Source organism: Otolemur garnettii, unplaced genomic scaffold (genome assembly GCF_000181295.1).
Source record: "Otolemur garnettii isolate 467f Iridium unplaced genomic scaffold, OtoGar3 scaffold00043, whole genome shotgun sequence".
NCBI classification, from domain to species: domain Eukaryota; kingdom Metazoa; phylum Chordata; class Mammalia; order Primates; family Galagidae; genus Otolemur; species Otolemur garnettii.
In genome coordinates, this window is record NW_003852438.1 from 5699869 (window position 1) to 5719000 (window position 19132).

At 44.7% G+C, this 19132-nt stretch overlaps 2 protein-coding genes across 2 annotated transcripts in view; one reads left to right on the forward strand and one right to left on the reverse strand.

The window, feature by feature from the left end:
• GALNT6 (polypeptide N-acetylgalactosaminyltransferase 6) overlaps nt 1–10424 on the reverse strand; it is a 44282-nt gene extending 33858 nt beyond the window's left edge. Inside the window, exon 1 of the mRNA XM_003790393.3 lies at nt 10414–10424. The gene's annotated coding sequence lies outside the window, so the exon portion shown is untranslated. The remainder of the gene's footprint in view (nt 1–10413) is intronic.
• SLC4A8 (solute carrier family 4 member 8) overlaps nt 609–19132 on the forward strand; it is a 99935-nt gene continuing 81411 nt past the window's right edge. The window contains exon 1 of the mRNA XM_012805526.1: nt 609–776. The gene's annotated coding sequence lies outside the window, so the exon portion shown is untranslated. The remainder of the gene's footprint in view (nt 777–19132) is intronic.

The following is a 19132-nucleotide window of genomic DNA, read 5'->3' on the forward strand; positions in this document are numbered from 1 at the left end:
AGCCTAGAGCAGGGGTCCTCAAACTTTTTAAACAGGGGGCCAGTTCACCGTCCCTCAGACCGTTGGAGGGCCGGACTACAGGCCCCCGGACGAGTTGCCTGCTAAGCAGGACAGGCAGTGGCGGCAAAAACACCCGGCGGGCGGGATAAATGTCCTAGGCGAGCCACATGTGGCCCGCGGGCCGGGCCGTAGTTTGAGGACGCCTGGCCTAGAGTTCTGAACAGTGAGGAGAAATCGGAAGTTGGCGACAGTCACAATCATGAACACTCACCAGACTCCCTCCCCCACAAAAGCATGCAAATCCCTCCCCACGCCCCCAACGACTGGAGCCTCCGCAGGAAGGTGAACCAGGCCAGGCTCAGACCGCCCCCCACCAGTGAGGCTGCTTCTCGCTCGCCCCTTCTGCTCAGGCGCAGCGAGGCTCCGGCAGGAGCGAACCTCTCAAAGATTTTCTGTACCCGAGCACATGGTGTGGCCCAATCTGGGGGGACAGGGCGCAGAAGCAATGCGGAGGCAAGTGAGAAGAGGGGGTAGAGCCCTCCCGGGAGAGCTTCGGCTTGCCCCTCTCCCATTCCTCTAAGTCCCGGAGGTCTGGGCTCCCCATTCATCTTTTAGTTCGCAAAGGTTGGGGGGGGGTCCCACCGAGGGAGGAGTTAGAGGCCACTGAGACGGGCAAAGAGCGAAGGCAGGAGGGACCAGTCTGGCCCAGCCCCTTCATTTTACTGTGTGGGGTGGTGAGGAGGAAGAGGAGGAGAGAAAGGCTGAAGGAGGGGGTGGTGAGGAGCGACAACTTGGGCGAAGCCAGCTGGACTAGAGGAGTCCGGAGAAGCTGGGGAACTTCGAACGCCGAGGTCTGGGAGAGGGTCGCGGGCTCCTAATGCTGCTTACCTGTCGCGCCGAGACAGAGCCACCGCCGCGTCTCCCAGCAGCTCGAAGGTTTCCAGACCGGACGGCCGGGAGGGTGGGGCCGGGGCGGGCCCTCCTGGGCTGCGGGGCGCGCCCGTCCCGCCTCTCCCGGGGCCAGGTGCAACCGCGCTCCGGCTGTGCCTCCTGCGCTGCTCGGGCCCGGACGGCTTCTGCTGATCTCGGTCCACCCGGGGGTGCGGTCTCCGCAGCCGGGCTCGCAGCGCCCATAAAGATCGGAGGGTCCCAGCCACCCCCAAGACGGGGCATTAGCTGAGCCGGGCTGCGCGTGCAGGGAACCGCGGTGTGCCGCGCGCCAGCCGGAGGGCTCAGAGCCTGGGGCCTCAACGCAGGAGGGAAGAACGCGGCCGGCCGGGCAGTGAGGAGCCCCCGGGCCCTGTCCCAGGTCTGCTTCTCATCTGCCGGGCGGTCTTGGGCAAATGACTCCTCCCCTCTATCCAACAAGAGCTGGCATTAACCGTGTGCCACTAACGTTTCGAGGGGCTCCTAGTGTCAGATGGGTGGCAGGTTAAATCCCAGCCCCAGAAGATGCCTATGATTATTATCCCAAATACACACGGGAGGTGGCTGATCACACAGCTAGGGAGTTTCTCGGAGTGTAGTTCCCTGACCAGCAGCCTCATCATCTGAGAACTTGCTAGAAATATAGTAGATGTCTGAGCCCTACCACAGACCCAGTAATCGGAAAGTCTGGGGAGGAGCCGAGTAATCTGTGTTTTTAAAGTCCTCCAGGTGATCATGGTGCACATTCAACTATGAGAACCATTCAAGAAGTAGGGCAGGGCTGGAATTAGAATCCAGGTAAACCCAACTCCCAAACCCATGTTCTGAATCATTCTGCCAGGGCCTGGTCTGCTCGTAGGTCCTCACCAACTCTGTGGTTCTGTGATGCAATTTTTCCGGTCCTTATTTTAGTAATAGAGAAGTAGCATGGATGACTCCAAATAGCCCATAATTTGGAAAGTTTCTCTGGTAGAAACTCGAACCAGCAATTCTGTTTTTCTTTGCATGGTTGACTATGTTTGTGATTCCAAGACCCCAAGAGTTGGGAACAGGGACATGGGTGGGTTGATCTTAGCAAGAGGACAGGCCTGACATGAATTGGGAAAGGAGAGGGAAAGCCACTTGGTGATTAACAATTCAATGAAGCAAAATAATCCTGTTTTCTAATCTGGGACCCCAGGGGAGGGCTGAGCTAGTTAGAAGGAGGCCAGATGCAGAGGTGTTCCCAGATGGTATCTGGAGAGAAGGCTAGCAGTGTGCAGAAGAAGAGCCTGCCAACTACCCGAGATCAGCGAGATGGGAAGGATTGACATTCCCACGTGGGTAGAAAGGGAGGTGTCCATCTGCCCTAACTCTAAGCAGCTGATAACCCCTCCACATTCCCTTCCTTTCACAGCAGAGACTCTGGGGTTCAAGCTTCTGGAGAGAGACTCTCTGTCTCTCTCCAGACTGCCTCTTTTCGCTCCTTTGCAGACTCTCAGGGCTCATTCTAACGCAACGCACTGGCCCAGCTGCCACTGTCTTGCCACCTGCCTTACTTGAGAGCTATGTTTCTCAGCAGAGGGGCATCTGTGTGGAAGACTGGGTGGCTGCCCTTCACTTCTCTCTTCTCAGGGGCTAGACACGCCCAGTACAGGTTTGACCTATTGTTCATGTTCCATCTTTCCTACCACTGTGCTGTGTGACTTTCAGTTTGTGTCTTGAGCCTGACCGCAGGTGAGTAATCTCCATTCTCTCCCAGGACAGGGTCATGACCACCACCCCTAGTCCTAGAGCTCCTGACGGCCCTGTGCCCACCTTCCCAAAAAGCAGCATCAGCGTGTGCTGTGTACTTCACTTTCTGGAAGCAAATTACTCGTCTGATTTTACTTCAGCTGACTCTGATTTTATTTATTTATTTATTTTTTGAGACAGTCTTACTTTCTTGCCCCCAGTAGAGTGGAGTCTTCATTCACGACAACCTCAAACTCTTGGGCTTAAGTGATTCTCTTGCCTCAGCCTCCCAAGTAGCTGAGACTACAGGAGCCCGACACAATGCCTGGCTATTTTTCAAGAGATCGGTCTCGCTCTTATTTAGGCTGGTCTTGAATCCGTGAGCTCAGGCAATCTACCTCCCTCGGCCTTCCAGAGTGCCAGGATTACAGGCGTGAGCCACTGTGACTCTGATTTTAAACTTGTCTTTAGAACAATTAGCTGCCTAATTCAGAGGTGCACGCAGTCCGCAGGATATATGATCCACTGCTATTGTGTCATGTACTAAGCTTTCTCGTCTAGCAGGAGGCATGGTCGGGGGTCCCTTCCCACTGCTCCAGGAAGGCCTGCGGATGATCCATCACAGAATGGTGACTGTGACCTCAGCCTCCACTGGTGACAGGCCACGTAAAAAAAATGGTTCTCTTTAGATGAAAAACTTACATATGTAGGGGCAGGCATTGTGGCTTACACCTGTAATCCCAGCACTTTGGGAGGCCAAGGTGGGTGGATTGCCTGAGTTCGGGAGTTCAAGACCAGCTTCAGCTAGAGTGAGACCTCACCTGTAAAAATAGCCAAGCATTATGGTGGGGTCCTGTAGTCCCAGCTACTTGGAAGGCTGAGGCAAGAGAATCCATGAGCCCAATTTGAGGTTGTTGTGAGCTATGACGCCATGGCATTCTACCTAGGGTGACACAGTGAGACTCTGTCTCATAAAACAAACAAACAAACAAAAAAACCTTATATATGCTGATGGTTTTCTTTAAAAAGGCAGTATGAAAAAATATACAATGAAAGTTACATTTCCCACCTTCCTGGACCTTCAGTCCCTCTCTCCAGAAATTATCTGTGTATGTTCATAATTGAAATTCTTTCCCTAAGTGCCTCTGCAGGACATGTCTGAACCCCCCTCCCCCCCACCCCCCAGCTACAAAGACCCAAGATGACTTCTTCTTAGGAAGTTCTGTGAATTTCATTTCTTCTTCACAATATTGTTTTTATTTCTAGGTCAATTTAAGTTCTGTTTTGGGTGTTCTTGTTCTTTCACTTTTCACATCAGTGTGCTTCAGGTGGTTTCCCCACCCAAGGCAGGAAACTTGGTGGGGAGCAGATCAGCTGATGCAAGACGAGGGCAGCTGGCTGTTCAAGTCAGCTCTGGCCCTTATCAGGTCTCTTCCTTCCACACACAGTCCCTGGGGAGGGGACGCCCATTATGGGTGGGGCCTGTGGCCAAATGCGGGTGACCTGACTTCAGGGGAAGGTGCTGGCTCTACTAGCTGGGGAAGCGTGCAGGGGAGCCATCAGCTTGCCCGGAGGTTAGAAGGGAGGCCAGTTGGTCCAGCTCAGCTATCATTACCTCTCACCTCACTCCCCTCTTCCCTCACCAGGAGGAATTGAGCAAGTCTCCTTGATATCCTTGTGTCACACTTATTATCTTAAAGTAGGTTAATGATGTTTAGGGTTGTTATGAAGCTCAGATGAGATAACTGATGTGAAAGTGTGATAGTTTGGTTCTAAGTTACACGTTCCTTTACCTCTTTTCTCCCCCATATTCCTGCTTCTTCCTCCTTATCTCATTCCCACGCGCAGGAAAGAAACAGTCAAAGCAAGAAATGTTTTAGGAACCCAAGCAGATCTGCTCCAAGTGCTGCCACAATCACTCATGTGTTATAATTCACTCACCTCTTGTGCCTCAATGTCCTCATCTGTAAAATGGATACATTATTTTTAGTATTGGATGTTCGATTAATTAAGCAAAGTGTCTAACTCAGTATTTGGTACACAATAAATATTCAGTAGGTGATATAATGATTAGCCATTATTATAACTATTTTCCTTCTTTCCTTTATTCTTTTCTTCAACAAAATGCTGGTGAAGCCCCATGTGCTTGCCTCTCTGCTAGGTATTGGGTCAGAGGCAGAAATGTAAGGATAGATAAACCTCAGCTCTCTCCTCTAGACACCCATAGTCTATCAGGCTGATGAATGTAAAAAGCGTTACTATGACTGGGGCAGGGCCAGGACTAGGGGTCAGGCAAGTGAGCCACTTGCCCTGGGCACAAAATTTAAGGTGGCACAAAAATACTCAGTAGTCAAGATAAATAGCACTTTAATGCAATATCTCAAAACCATCAAAATGAAGGCAAAAAATTAATCTAACATCCAACATTTATGATGGACAAAGCATCAAAAATTTAAAGAAGAGAGGCAAAGGATAAATGTACACCACACCATGTATGTTTTTCTATGTGTTTTTAATGCTTGCTTTTTCCTAGAGCATTAGAGTAGTTGAAAAAAATTGGAAAGTTAAATAGTAAATGTATCAAAACTCAAAACATTATTTTAAGTGTTTTAGTTACTCTGGAACAGAATTTGTTAGGATTTTATTAAAGCTTAAGCTAATTAAACTTTATTTAAGGTCATCACCTGATCAAGAGAAATTGTCAAACATGATAATTTCTTAACTGAAAATGAAATAAGCCAAGAAGTAGATTTCGAAAATATTAACTGAGTTCGCTTACATTAAAGCCAGGATTTTCCCTCTTGCTGCAAGTTCAGCACAGTACTGGATTGGGGTCTGGACAAACGCTCTCAAGAGAATAGAGAGGAGAATAAGAGAAAAGGAGAAAGGGCTGGGCACAGCGGCTCGTGCTTTAATGCTGGCACTTTGGGTGGCCAACGTGAGCAAGGAATCAAGACCAGCTTGAGCCACGAATTTAAGACTAGCCGGGGCAACAGAGTGTGACTGTCTCAAAAAGAGAAGGGTTAGAAGATTTGGGTGTGGGGTGGGCAATATATTGTTTTTCTATCAATCAATGTCTAAATATATCACCTTTTCAATACGCAAAATTTAGAATGCACAGAAAATCACAAAGCAGAAAATATCCATAATTATATCACCTAGAGCAGCAGTTCTCAACCTGTGGGTCGCAATTCACAGGAGCTGTATTAAAGGGCCACGGCATTAGGAAGGTTGAGAACCACTGACCTAGAGATAACTTATGTTTCTATTTTAGTATAATATATTCTACTTTTTTCTATGCATATATAGTCTATATGTATATATATATTTCACTAATTCTATGATGCATTTTTTACTTTTTAATGTTTCTGAAATTTGGGTCTATCTTAAATAGAATTTAAGAATTTAGCAGTGTTCTTTCATTTAGTGGCATGCAATCTTTGTAATCTTATGTTAGATGACTGTATATACAATGAAATTATGTATGGACAAAATTATATATGTACTACGTATGTAATTACTACATGTATATTACAAAAGTAGGGTCATACTGAATATAGTGGTTTGTGACCTTTTTTTTTGGTTTGCTATAGGATGGATATTTTTCAGGATGATTAAATAATCTTCATATGATTGTTAATAGCTGCATAGTTTCTTGTGTATATGAGCGATAATTTTTTTCTCAACTTACCATATATTGTGGGACATTTAGATTATTTCCCTTGCTTTTCTATTATATGTAGCTGACTATTCCTCTAGAAGTTAAATTTGTATATATATATATATGTATATATATTTTTCTTTCTCTCTCCGCCCTTTCTCAAGTGAAGGAGAACAGAAGATCCCCTTGGTTAGCCTTTAGAGGATAAGTCATCTTTGTGTCCTTGAAATTCTTCCTTCCCAAAGGGGTATGTGTGGTGTGTGTGAGTGTGTGAGATTACCCGTGGAGGCATCGAGCAGACCGCTGAAAGTAGGCGTGTAGCCCATAGGAACATGAGATGTTAGCAGCCCTAACATCTAAAAGGAAAAATACTAAATTCCTGGAGGTGAACAGGGGAAGTAAAGATGGTCTGGATGGTGGGTCCAGACCCATGAGGAGGTTCCTTGCAGCTGGGAGGTGGCTGAGATGGTTAAATTTATGTGTCAATTTGGCTGGACTGTGGTGCCCAGTTTAGTTTAGTCTAGATGTTGCTAGGAAGGTGTTTGTAGATGTGATTAACATTTACAATCAATTGGCTTTAAGTAAAGCAGATTACCTTCCCTATAGTGGGTAGACTTCATCCAATCAGTTAAAAGTCTGAAGAGCAAAGACAGGTTTCCTAGGGAAGAATCAATTGTGTCTTAACTACAACGCAGAAGCTCAATCTGCTGGCCTGTCTTGCAGATTTTGGACTCAAGATTTCAACATCAGCTCACCGCCTATGGCTCAAGTGGCTAAGGCGCCAGCCACGTACACCCAAGGTGGCGGGTCCAGCCCGGGTCTGCCAAACAACAATGATGGCTGCAACCAAAAAATAGCTGGGCGTTGTGGCCGGCGCCTGTGGTCCCAGCTACTTGGGAGGCAGAGGCAGAAGACTCGCTTGAGTCCAGGAGTTGGAGGTTGCTGTGAGCTGAGATGCCACGGCACTCTACCCAGGGGGACAGCTTGAGGCTTCTGTCTCAAAAAAAAAAAAAAAAGATTTCAACATCAACTCTTCTATGAACTTCTGGCCTGTCCTACAAATTTCAGATTTGCTGGTTCTCATGATTTTATGAGCCAATTCCTTATCTCTCTCTTCCTCCCTAGACACACACACACACACCCCTTCCTCTGTTCTCTCCTCTGCCCCACATCTCCTGGCTCCATTTCTCTAGAGAACTCTGATTAATACTGTGGCTGTGCATGTGTGAGATAAAAGGAGATGTCGGGCAGATACTCATAGTAGAGGCTGCAGTAGAAAATACAGCTTCTGCCAGGCGCGGTGGCTCACGCCTATAGTCCTAGCACTCTGGGAGGCCAAGGGGGATGGATTGCTTCAGCTGAGCAGAAGAGAGACTCTCACCTCCGAAAATAAAAAAACTGAGGCAACTAGGATCGCTTGAGCCCAAGAGTTGGAGGTTGATGTGAACTGTGATGCCACAGCATTCTATCCAGGGCAACAACTTGAGACTCTGTGTCAAAAACAAAAACAACAACAAAAGAAAATACAGCTTCTCACAAGTTTAGGCCCAATTTGTCCAGGTCTCTGTCCCATCTGTTGCAGAAGATGCTGGTGTCTTTATCCTTTGGGAAATGTGGAACAATGCAGAAAACATCACAAGTAACAGCACTCCTTCTCTGAGGAAAGACTGGTGATCTTTCTATTGTTCTCACGTGGAGTGGGTGCTGTAAGCACCCCCATTTTTATAAGTGAGGGGTTTCTGAGCACAGCATGTTCCTGTGACCGCAGAGTCTGAGCACTCTTCTCCATGTGTCTCCTCATTTACTCAAGGCCCTATGTTATAGGATCCTCAGAAAAGTTTTCTAATGTTCTCTCTTCCTAAGCTACACAATTCTCATCCAAATGATTCCATGATATTCTGTATTTGGGTTGCTTTTGTAAATATTATCTATTTCAGGAGACTCTTGGTCAATGTTTCTTTTCTATAACTGTAACATTTTAATATATAATTAATAAATTTTTCCTTTCCTGGGAAACATGTGGGATTGGCAAACTGTGAACTCTTCTACTGAAATGACACAAGATGGTCTCCTTTCAAGTGACCAAGATGCCCAAGATCTGTGTGTACCTTTTACAAAAGAGAAATTTCGTAATTGTCATGAATAAAACATCTAAATGCTTAGGTTTTGCCGTGAGAACTTTCTGCCCCCAGTTGTGATTTCTTATTGTCTAATCTCTCTCTCTCTCTCTTTTTTAAAAGCAACATGCACATTTAACTTACTGAAATAGTTGACTGGATCGCAAGCCAATAATTGTTATGCCCAAAGGAATGTAATAAAAGGGATTTTAAACTATCCTCCCCAGAGCAAACTACCCTCTAGCTAAAAGTAAAACCTCTGTTATTTACTCCTACAAAAAGCAGCGGGGGAGAATCTTGTCTTCTTAGACATTTGAAAAAAAATTATAAATTTCATTAAAGAAGGCTGAAATTTGATAGCATCTCCATGTTGTTTAATATTGTTTTGGATTGAAAGTAAAGGAGAGGTGATAGAATAACTCATTGGCAGTTCTAGTGTCCTTGTGTCTGAGGTTTTCTTAAAATCCTGAAATTTTTGCTGCATTGCTTATTGATTTTCCTAGAATCTTATTATTTTCAATAGATAATATGTGCATATAGCACAACAATCTAAAGCTCAAAAGTATGGTGGAGGGTAAGTGCTCCTCCTACAACTGGCCCCAGTTACCTACCCAAGGGCAGCTGTTGTTACTGGTTTCTTTTTGTTCTTTCTAGAAACTTCTCCCAGAGAACGAGCCACCTTGATTTTGGCAAGTGCCCTAAATAGTAACATTTTCCAGTATATTGTCTGAAATGATTAAAATTATTTTAAACTCACTCAACTTACTGAGCTCTTTGTGGCTCTGATAGATTTCCAGTTGATTGTCTTGGTTTTCTAGGTAGATAGACATATCAATAGCATATGATTTTGGCAAAGTGAAAACAGTTTTGGAGCAAGACATGAGTTGAATCCTGACTATTCCAGTTGCCTGATCTTAAATCCAACTTAAAAAAATGTTGGCACTGTCCAAAGGCACAGCATCACTTTGTGGGTACAAAGTGGTCCCAGGTATGGTAGGTGGAGTGGGCAGAGGCTGCACAGAGCCAAGTACTGTCCCTTGGCCCTCTCCTGGGTTTTTCTTTCTTTCTTTCTTTCTTTTTGTTAACTGTTGATCACTTGTTCATCAGTCTGCTCCTAGGTTTCTTCCACCTTGATCTGTAGATGACTCCAGAGGGCTTTGATCTCAAGGATTTCTAACCATCCAGAGATGGGGAGGAAAGATGGAATATCCATTTCTCTCTCTGTGAATGGGATGTGGGTTATGTTTTGCTGACAGTAGATTGAAATAGATTTTGTTTTGAAATTACGTATTTACAGAAACTCTTTAAAGAGCTACTAATTATCAACGAGGCTCTATAAATCTCCCACCGAGGTAGTGGGTCAAACAGTTGCCTGTGATGGGCAGAGAGAGGTATCTGCTGGGAGCCTCTAGGAAGCTTTCATTCATTTGAAAGAAACAGATATACAAATAAGGCAGTCCCTCAAGAGCCCAGCAGAGGACAAAGCCCATGTCATGGACAGAGTGAAGCAGAGGAGAGACGGAACCCAGACCTTGTTAACACTATTGACTTGGAGTTTTACTGCTCATGGGGTCCACCTGATCTTGGTGTCTTATGTGAGATAACTCAGTGGGCTGTTCTGGAGTCAAAGGAAGGACCAAGGGGGAAAATAAGTATACCAGTCCAAAAGGATCTAGAACTCCTCTAAGGGCATAAGGATTTTATTTTGAGTCTGTAAAAACCAGAATTTTCTGCAGAACCTTGAATGTAATCATGTAAATAATCCTATCTGGGAAGTCAGAGAACCTTGGAGCCAACATAAACTAATCATTTACTCCAATGGCTGAGCAAGCCATGTCTAGATGGCTTCCTGCTGCCCCATGAGAGCTGCTCTGAGACCTGCAGAGTAAAGGCCTGGAACTGGGCTCTGTGTACTTTTTTTTTTTTTTTTTTTTGAGACAGAGCCTCACTCTGTTGCCCAGGGTATAGTGCCATGGCATCATCACTATCAGCAACCTCAAACTCTTGGGCTCAAGAGATCCTCTTGCCTCAGCCTCCCGAGCAGCTGGGACTACAGGCACCTACCACAACCCCGGGTCATTTTTTCTATTTTTAGTAAAGACTAGATAGGGTCCTGCTCTTGCTTAGACTGGTCTTGAACTTCTGAGCTCAAGAAATCCACCTGCCTTGGCCTCCCAGAGTGTTAGGATTACAAGTGTGAACCCGTGCGCCCAGCCAGGTCTGTGTACTTCTTGCCTTTGGTGCTAGAGAGTTGTAAACCAGAGAACGTTCTGGAGGTGCCAGGTCACGCTGCCAGTTCTTCACAGCATTATCCCACAGCATCTGGCTGTGTGCAGCTGGGGTTGACAGAATCACTGCCCCCACCTCCCGCCCCAGAGTCAGAGGAGAGACTCTGACAGTGACATCAGGAAGTCCCTCAGTTAAGCTGGTAGTTCTGTAATCATGGGCAAGTTTGTTTTTTTTTTTAAATTTTATTTATTTATTTATTTTTGAGACAGAGTTTTACTATGTTGCCCTCGGTAGAGTGCCATGGCATCACAGCTCACAGCAACCTCAAACTTTTGGGCTTAAGTGATTCTCTTGCCTCAGCGTCCTAAGTAGCTGGACTGCAGGCACCCACCACAACACCTGGCTAATTTTTGTTGCAGTTGTCATTGTTTAGCTGGCCCAGGCCAGTTTCAAACCCACCAGCCTCTATGTATGTGGCTGGCACTATAACCACTGTGCTATGGGTATTGAGCCCATGGACAAGTTGTTTAACCTCAGGTTCCTCTTTTTATAAAAGAGGGTAACTGTGTGGGTCTGTTGTGAAATTTAGATAGATAATGTATGTAAATCACTCAGAACAGTGCTCAGGGCATGAAAAATGCGTATTCATCAGCAGCAATAATGACAACACAGACACCCAGGCCCCCTCCTTGCTGCTTCCAATGAGACCCAAGGTGATTGAACTCTGCTAAATGTGCTGGGGCCTCTCAAGCCTGAGTGGAGGTGTCAGTGGAACCCACACGTGGCTTCCTTGATGCATACCTGTGGCTCCACCAGAACGCTTGACTCTCTCATTTTCAGAGTTTGGGCAGGAGCCTCAACAATGTGTTGATGAGCTTGGCTGCATCATGAAGTTTGGTGCAGGTTTGAGGGTGGGGAAGGATCCTACTCAAAGTTCCATCGTTTTGGTTTACTCCCAAAGCAGCCGAAAGCAGTGCAACAGCCAGAAATGGGACAGGGGCACATCTAGGTGGGTGGTTACTGTTCCCTGCAGGCCTCTTGTGTCACTCACGGAGAAGCACCCCTCAGAGTTTGGAAATGTTGGCAGTCAGTGGGGAGCAAGATGTTTGCTGGACTGGAGAAGCCCACAGCTGCAGGACCACTGCTTTGTAGCCCAGCCGCCTCACATGCAGAAGCAACAAAATACCTCAGAAGGCAACAATTCTGTTACTCAAGCCATGCCACCGGGGTCTAGAGTTCAAGCCTTTAAATTCTTCGGCCCTGTGACAGCCTTGGGACAATCATTGCTTGTCTGTACCTGTAGGCAGGGTAGCTATTAACCCATAAAGAGCATGTTAAAAGGTACTCTTTCTGCTGGGCAGACGCAGACCCAAGTACCCTATATCAGAATACTTGGCTTCACAAGCTAAACTTTTGCAGGGCATAAGATGTGTGAGGTCTAACAGTTAAGTTCGTGAACTTATCCTAGACAAAATGTGACACATCTCACTGATGTACTCACCTTTGATGTACTCTCCTTGGGAAGCTATGCGTTGATGCCAGTGCCAGTTCACCCTTCAAGGCAATTTTGGAATTCCTGGAATGGCCATTAGAGCTATCGTATTATCCTTCCAAAATGTGTTCCTTTCACTATTTCCTTTATCTTCAAGTAAAGAAAAGAGTCATTGGGGGCCAGATCAGGTGAGTGGGGAGTGTGTTCCAATACAGTTATTTGTTTACTAGCTAAAAACTCCCTCACAAACAGACAGAAAAGGGACAAAGGCATATCTAGATGGGCAGTTACTGTTCCCACCCACCTAGACGTGCTGGTGTGAGCTGGTGCATTGTCGTGATGCAAGAGCCATGAATTATTGGTAAAAATTTCAGGTCATTTTGGTCTAATTTTTCATGCAGCTTTTTCAGCACTTTTAAATAGTAAACTTAGTTAACTGTCCAGTTGGTACAAATTCATAATGAATAATCCTTCTGATGTCAAAAAAGGTTAGCAACATTGTTTTGACTCTGGATATGGATTGTCAGAAATTTTTTGGTGTGGGGAATTGGCAGACTTCCATTGTGCACTTTGACACTTTGTTTCAGGCTCAAATTGGCACATCCATGTTTCATCGCCAGTGATCTCATGGCCCCAGACGTTGTCTTGCCTCTCTTAAAGGTCTTGGCAAGCTTTGACCTTTGCTTTTGTTGATCAGTGAACTCCTTTGGAACCATTTTTGCACATACCTTTCTCATGCCTTGATTTTCCTGTTTCTCTGTTGATGTTTACTTGTCTGCTATTGCTTCTCACAATCAGACCCAATGATTGCATGATTTCACAAATGTTTGCAATGTTTTCATAAGTTCTGCTCATTATTGGCTGCCTTGACCTCTCTGCATCAGTGACACTTTCTCTCCTCTCAGAAAAATGTTTATTCCATTTGTGCACTGCCATTTTTTTTCATGGCATAAACTTAAACTAACAAGTCCCTGATGTCACTTCCACTCTTGCCAAGTTTAACAAGAAATTTAATGTTTGTTCGTTGCTCTAATTCAAGCTCCAACATTCTCACAACAGCACACAAAAAAACTCAACAATGGTAATGAATGCCACTCAGCAAAATACGGCCACACGCTGACATGAACACAGCTGTGACACACTGACATAACCAAGGTTACGAAACCTTACTGAGCTCTTTGTACTGTGCTGCCAACATAAGCACAGGTGGCAAGTTCACAAACTTAATTGTCAGACCTCATATAACCTCATGTGGTTATGGCTGCAGGGCCTTGGAGTTCTTATTTCTATTCAGGGCTTGCCACGGTGATTTCTGTCTGACCATAGACAGGGAAGTGGGTTTCACTCAGGGTGAAGTCAGACCTGTGGGCAAATTATAGGACTCTTACTGCTTAACCACTATTCACACTTGCTGCAACACAAAAGCAGACACAACATGATATTCAGAACTACATGAAGAGGATGGGTGCCTTTGGAACCCTGGGTTGCCTGATGAACATAAAATTGTCAGATTGGGGAGCATCACTCCTGATCAAGTGTATAAGAGACTGGGATTTTGCCTACGTACAAGGACAGGCAGACATCAGGACAGGGGCAGTCAGGTGCAAAGAATCTGCTTTTTTCTTTATCAAGCATCTTTTAGTGTACCATTTTCCCTTGATTCTAAGTCCATGAAATTCAGATGAGCCCTGCCTCACCCCTCAGTACCTGGGGGTGGATCTATCATCCTTTGGCCATAGTGATTGGTTTAGAGAACAACACACTACCCAAGCCACACCACTCAGAGCCATCTGTGAAACATTTTCTGAACTAGCCAAAGAGATGAACTCCTCCCCCCACCCTTTACCCTTCACCTCCACACAACCACCAATGGAATCATTAGATGGCAAGGTATGTACATTTAGAGTGGCTAGTGGCCATCTTTGCTACTACCTGAGGAAGGAGACACAACCTGAGCTGATACTGAGAAAGCAGAGAAAAGTGAAGCGTGGGAAGACCCTACTGATATCGCTTGGATGCCTGGATCCTGCTGTACCTGAAGTCATTTAATCCTAGACTTCTTCCTTCTTTCACTTTCCTTTTATTTTTTCCTTTTCCCTTTGTGTCTTTCTTTTCCTCTTTCTGTTTGTTTTGACTGAAATTTGTTTAAATGTGCTTTTGTCTCTTTCAACCAAAAGAATCTGATCAATAAATAATATGATGCCCTAAATTAAGTTATTGCTATAGAGGAATGAATGAAAGTGCTACTATCTATGTTCACTTAAACTCAGGTCCGGCAGAGAGGAAGTAGAGAGAAACTCCCAAGAAAAACTTAGGAAATGATGTTTCTGATCTCCAAAGAGAAGAGAAAATGTGGTGAGTGGTAACTCACAGTGGGGAGTCAGGGCCATATCGGATTGGGAGCAATGGGCCACCCATTCTTCTAGATTTTATCCTGTGAGATGCCCTTGAAACAGGCAATTTCCCAGGCAGTTCTTGGAGACACGTGGGAGACCAGGGAACTGGAGGGCTTCCCCTTGGGAGAGGAGGTGATCCCCCAAACAGAGAGGTAACAGGCTAGTTCAGTGTCTGGCCTATTCCCAGCCCCTGTGGGCTTGTTGTACCTCAATCCATCTGAACACTGGAGAGATCACCATTTCTCCACCTCATTACAACCTTCAGCTCAGACTTGTTGATGCTTTGTGGCCAAACATGTCACTATATTTGCTTTGGAGAAGTTGCAAACAAATTCCCCACTGGGAATTCCCCCTATTATACATATATATGAGTAATTTTTCGGTAAACCCTTTTTTTACACACCTATGGCCACTTTCTTAGGGTAAACTTCTAGAAGTAGAATTTAGTGGGTCAAAGGCTATGAACATTATTAAGGTATTTGATTCATATTGCAGATATGAATCAAATTATCCATTACTAGAAAAGAGAGATAAAAAGTTCCAGCCCTTGTGACCTAAGATACAATCTGTTTTTCAGAAAAACAGAGCCATGTCCCGATGTCTGTAATAAATTAAGAACAGGGTGCAGCAGATCATGTGGCATTAAATAAATTGGACTGTCTGGTTCCCTAGAGACATACAGGGCTGAACACACCAGAGAGATGAGGTAATGGGGTTGTCAGGGTGCTTCCTTAACAGTATCCTGAGAATAGGAAGTTGGTGGCAGCCACCGTGGCAGTAGCTGTAGCAGCAGCAGCTGTGATTATATTGACTTCTGTGTAAATGGGGTTAGGACCAGAGGTGGGCAAAGAGCTAGTATTTCACTCTCAGGGAACTCTTTGTCTAATGAGGGCTATCACAAGCTACAAATAAAATTATCCCAAGGGAAATATTTTGGGCCAGTATGAAGAACATTCTAATCTACCCACAATTGGAAAAGTTAATGCTTTTGGAAGCAGCATGGGTCAGAAGTGGTGGCTCATGCCTGTAATCCTAATATTTTGGGAGGCCAAGGTGGGAGTTGCTTGAAGCCACAAGTTTGAGACCACAAACTTGAGCAATACAGCAAGACCCCATCTCTATGAAAAAATATGAAAATTAGTTAGGCATAGTGGTGCGTGGCTGTAGTGCCCTCTATTTTGGGGGCTAAGACGGGAGGATCACTTGAGCCCAGTAGCTCAAGGTTGCAGTGAGCCATGATAATGCCATTTTATTCTACCTGGGGCAATAGAGTGAGAACTTGTCTCAAAATTTAAAAAAAGAATGAAAAGAAAAGTGCTGCTTTCTCCCTCCAAGCTGGCGCCTTGTTGCTGTGTTGCTACATGCAGGAAGACAGAGGGCAAAAAGGGCTGAAAGGAGGAGCCTCCTGGAGCTAATCACCTGCCAAAGACCCCATCTCATAACTCAAATGTATTAGAGATTGAATTTCAACATGAATTTTGGAGGGACACATCACAACATGGTGTGTCTCTGAAGCATAGGCTCCTTGCTTTGCAGAAAGTAGGTCCCTAGCTGAATTGGTGAAAGCTCCCTGCTAACTGTTGGTTTTTCCACCTGGCCACCTCCACTGGGTGCTTGGCTGCCTGCCCTCATGGTGGGGAGTGATCGGATTCTAACCACAGGCATCTGTATTAGTGTCCTAGGGCTGCTGTAATGAAGTGCCACAAACCAGTTGGCTTAAAACAAGTTTATTGTCTCACAGTTCTGAAGAATCTGCAGGGTCACCCTCCCTCTCAAGCCTGGGGGAATCCTTCCTCCCCTTGTCCTAGCTTCCCGTGGTTTGCTGGCAATCTTTGGCATTCCTTGGCTGGCAGAGGTGCTACTCTGATCCTTCATTGTCACATCCTCCCTGTGTCTCTCTGTGTCTTCACATGGCCATCTCCATAGGAACCAGTCAGATTGGATTAGGAGCCCACTCTACTCCAGTATGACCCCATCTTAACTAACCACGTATGCAATGACCTTATTCCAGATAAGGTCACATTCTGAGATACTGGGGGTTAGGACTTCAACATTTTTTTGTGGGGGACCCAATTCAACCCTTAACAGGTTCTCTCAGACATAAGTGGCAGAGCTTTGAGATGCCAAAGACTGGAGCTCCCAGCATTGTGCAGTGCTGCTCAGGGGTGGCAGCTCAGGAGCATGGTATGTGCAGGTCTCTGCTTGAAGACCCTTGGCTGCCCAGGATGGTGGCCAAGGGAGCTGTGGCTTTCCCTGGGCCAGGCAACATGATGCCACTTCTGGAGGGAGTAGAATAGTGTGTCTCTGTCAAGTGAGCCCTTGCTGGGCTTTTTCCCAGCTGGTGGTTAACAGAAGCGGTGGCTCAGCCTCCAGCACTCTGGGAGGCTGAGGAGGGCAGATTACCTGAACTCTAGAGTTCAGGAATAGCCTGAGCAAAATCAAGATCCTGTCTCTGCTAAAAATAGAAAAACTAGCCGGTGTTGTGGTAGGTGCTTGTATCCTTTTGATATGGCGATTTTCTTTCCTGGGATTCCTGGGTCATATGGTAGTTCTATTTTTAGTTTTCTGAGAGATCTCCATACTGTTTTCCATAATGACTATAGTAATTTGCATGTCCACCAAGAGTTCCCTTTTCCCTGTGTCCTCACCAGCTTTGTTATTTTTTTGTCTTGTGATAAAAGCCATTTTAACTGGAGTGAGATAACATCTCATCATGGTTTTAATTTGCATTTCCCTCTTGATTAGTGGTGTTGAGCATTTTTTCATATACCTGTTGGCCATTTTTATGTCTTCTTTTGAGAAATATCTCCTTTAATCTTTGTTGCTCTGTCCACTTTTTAATGGGTTTATTTGAGAATTTTTTTAACATGTTGAGAGATTTCAGTTCCTTGTATATTCTGAATATTTGTCCCTTGTCTAATAAATAGTTTACAAATAATGTCTCCTATTCTGCAGGTTGTTTCTTTACTCTTCTTATTGTTTTCTTCGCTGTGAAGAAGTTTTTAGTTTAATATAGTTCTACTTTTCTGGTTGCCCATGCTTTTGAAGTCTTAGTTATGAAATATTTGCCTACACCAAGGTCCTGAAGCATTTCTCCTATGTTTTCTTCTAGTAGTTTTATAGCTTGGGTCTTTATCTAAGTCTTTAATCAAATTTGAGTTGATTTTTGTATGAGCTGAGAGATAGGAGTCCAGTTCCATTCTCTCTTTTCTTTTCTTTTTTTTTTTTGAGACAGAGTCTTGTTTTGTCACCTTGGGTAGAGTGCCATGGCATCACAGCTCACAGCCACCTCAAACTCTTGGGCTCAAGTGATTCTCTTGCCTCAGCCTCCCAAGTAGCTGGGACTACAGGTGCCTACCACAATGCCCAGCTATTTCTAGAGATGGGGTCTCAGTTTTTCTCAAGCTGGTTTTGAACCCCTGAGCTCAAGAAATCCACCCACCTCGGTCTCCCAGAGTGCTAGGATTACAGGTGCAAGCCACCACACCCTGCCAGTTCCATTCTTCTGTATGTGTATGAACATGCACCATTTATTGGAAATAGTATCCTCTCTCCAGTGTGTGTTTCTGGTACCTTTGTTGAAAATAAAATGGCTGTAAATATCTGAATCTATTTCTGGGTTCTCTATTCTGTTTTGTTGATCTATGTGTCTGTTTTTTAACCACACCATTTTGTTTTGCTTACTATAGCTTTGTAGCTTATTTTGAAGTCGGGTAGTGTGTACCTCTGGCTTTGTTCTTTTTGCTCAGGATTACTTTGGCGATTGGAGGTCTTTAGTAGTTCCATGTGAATTTTAGGATTGCTTTTTCTATTTCTGTGAAGAATGTCATTGGCATTTTTTATAGGGATTACACTGGATCTATAGATTGCTTTGGGGAGTTGGTCATTTTAACAATCTTAATAATTCTGATTTATGAGCATGGGATTATGTTTACATTTGTTTGTGCCCTCTTCAATTTCTTTTATCAGTGCTTTGTAGTTTTTCTTGTAAAGATCTTTCACCTCCTTGGTTAAATCTATTCCTAGTTAGTTTTTTTTGGTAGCAATTGTAAATGGGATTGCTTTCTACTTTATTATAGGTGTATAGAAATTATAGTGATTTTCATATGGTGATTTTTAATTTTCTTGGGACAGAGTCTCACTATGTCGCCCTCAGTAGAGTGCTATGGTGTCACAGCTCACAGCAACCTCAAACTCTTGGGCTTAAGTAATTGTCTTGCCTCAGTCTCCCAAGTAGCTGGGACTACAGGTGCCCACCACAACACCCAGATATTTTTTGTTGCAGTTGTCATTGTTGTTTAGCTGGCCTGGGCTGGATTTGAACCCGCCCGCTTCAGTGTATGTGGCTGGCGCTGTAACCACTGTGTACCGGTGCTGAGCCATCTGGTGATTATTTTATCCTATAATTTTGCTGAATTAGTTTATTGGTTCTAAGAATTTTTTGGTGGAGTCTTTAGATTTCTCTCTCTATAAAATCATGTTATCTACAATGAGGAATATTTGACTTCCTCTTTTCCAATATATGTTCTTTCTATTTCTTCCCCTTGACTGATTGCTCTGGATAGAGGTAAAATAAGCTCTTTCCATTATGTGTGTT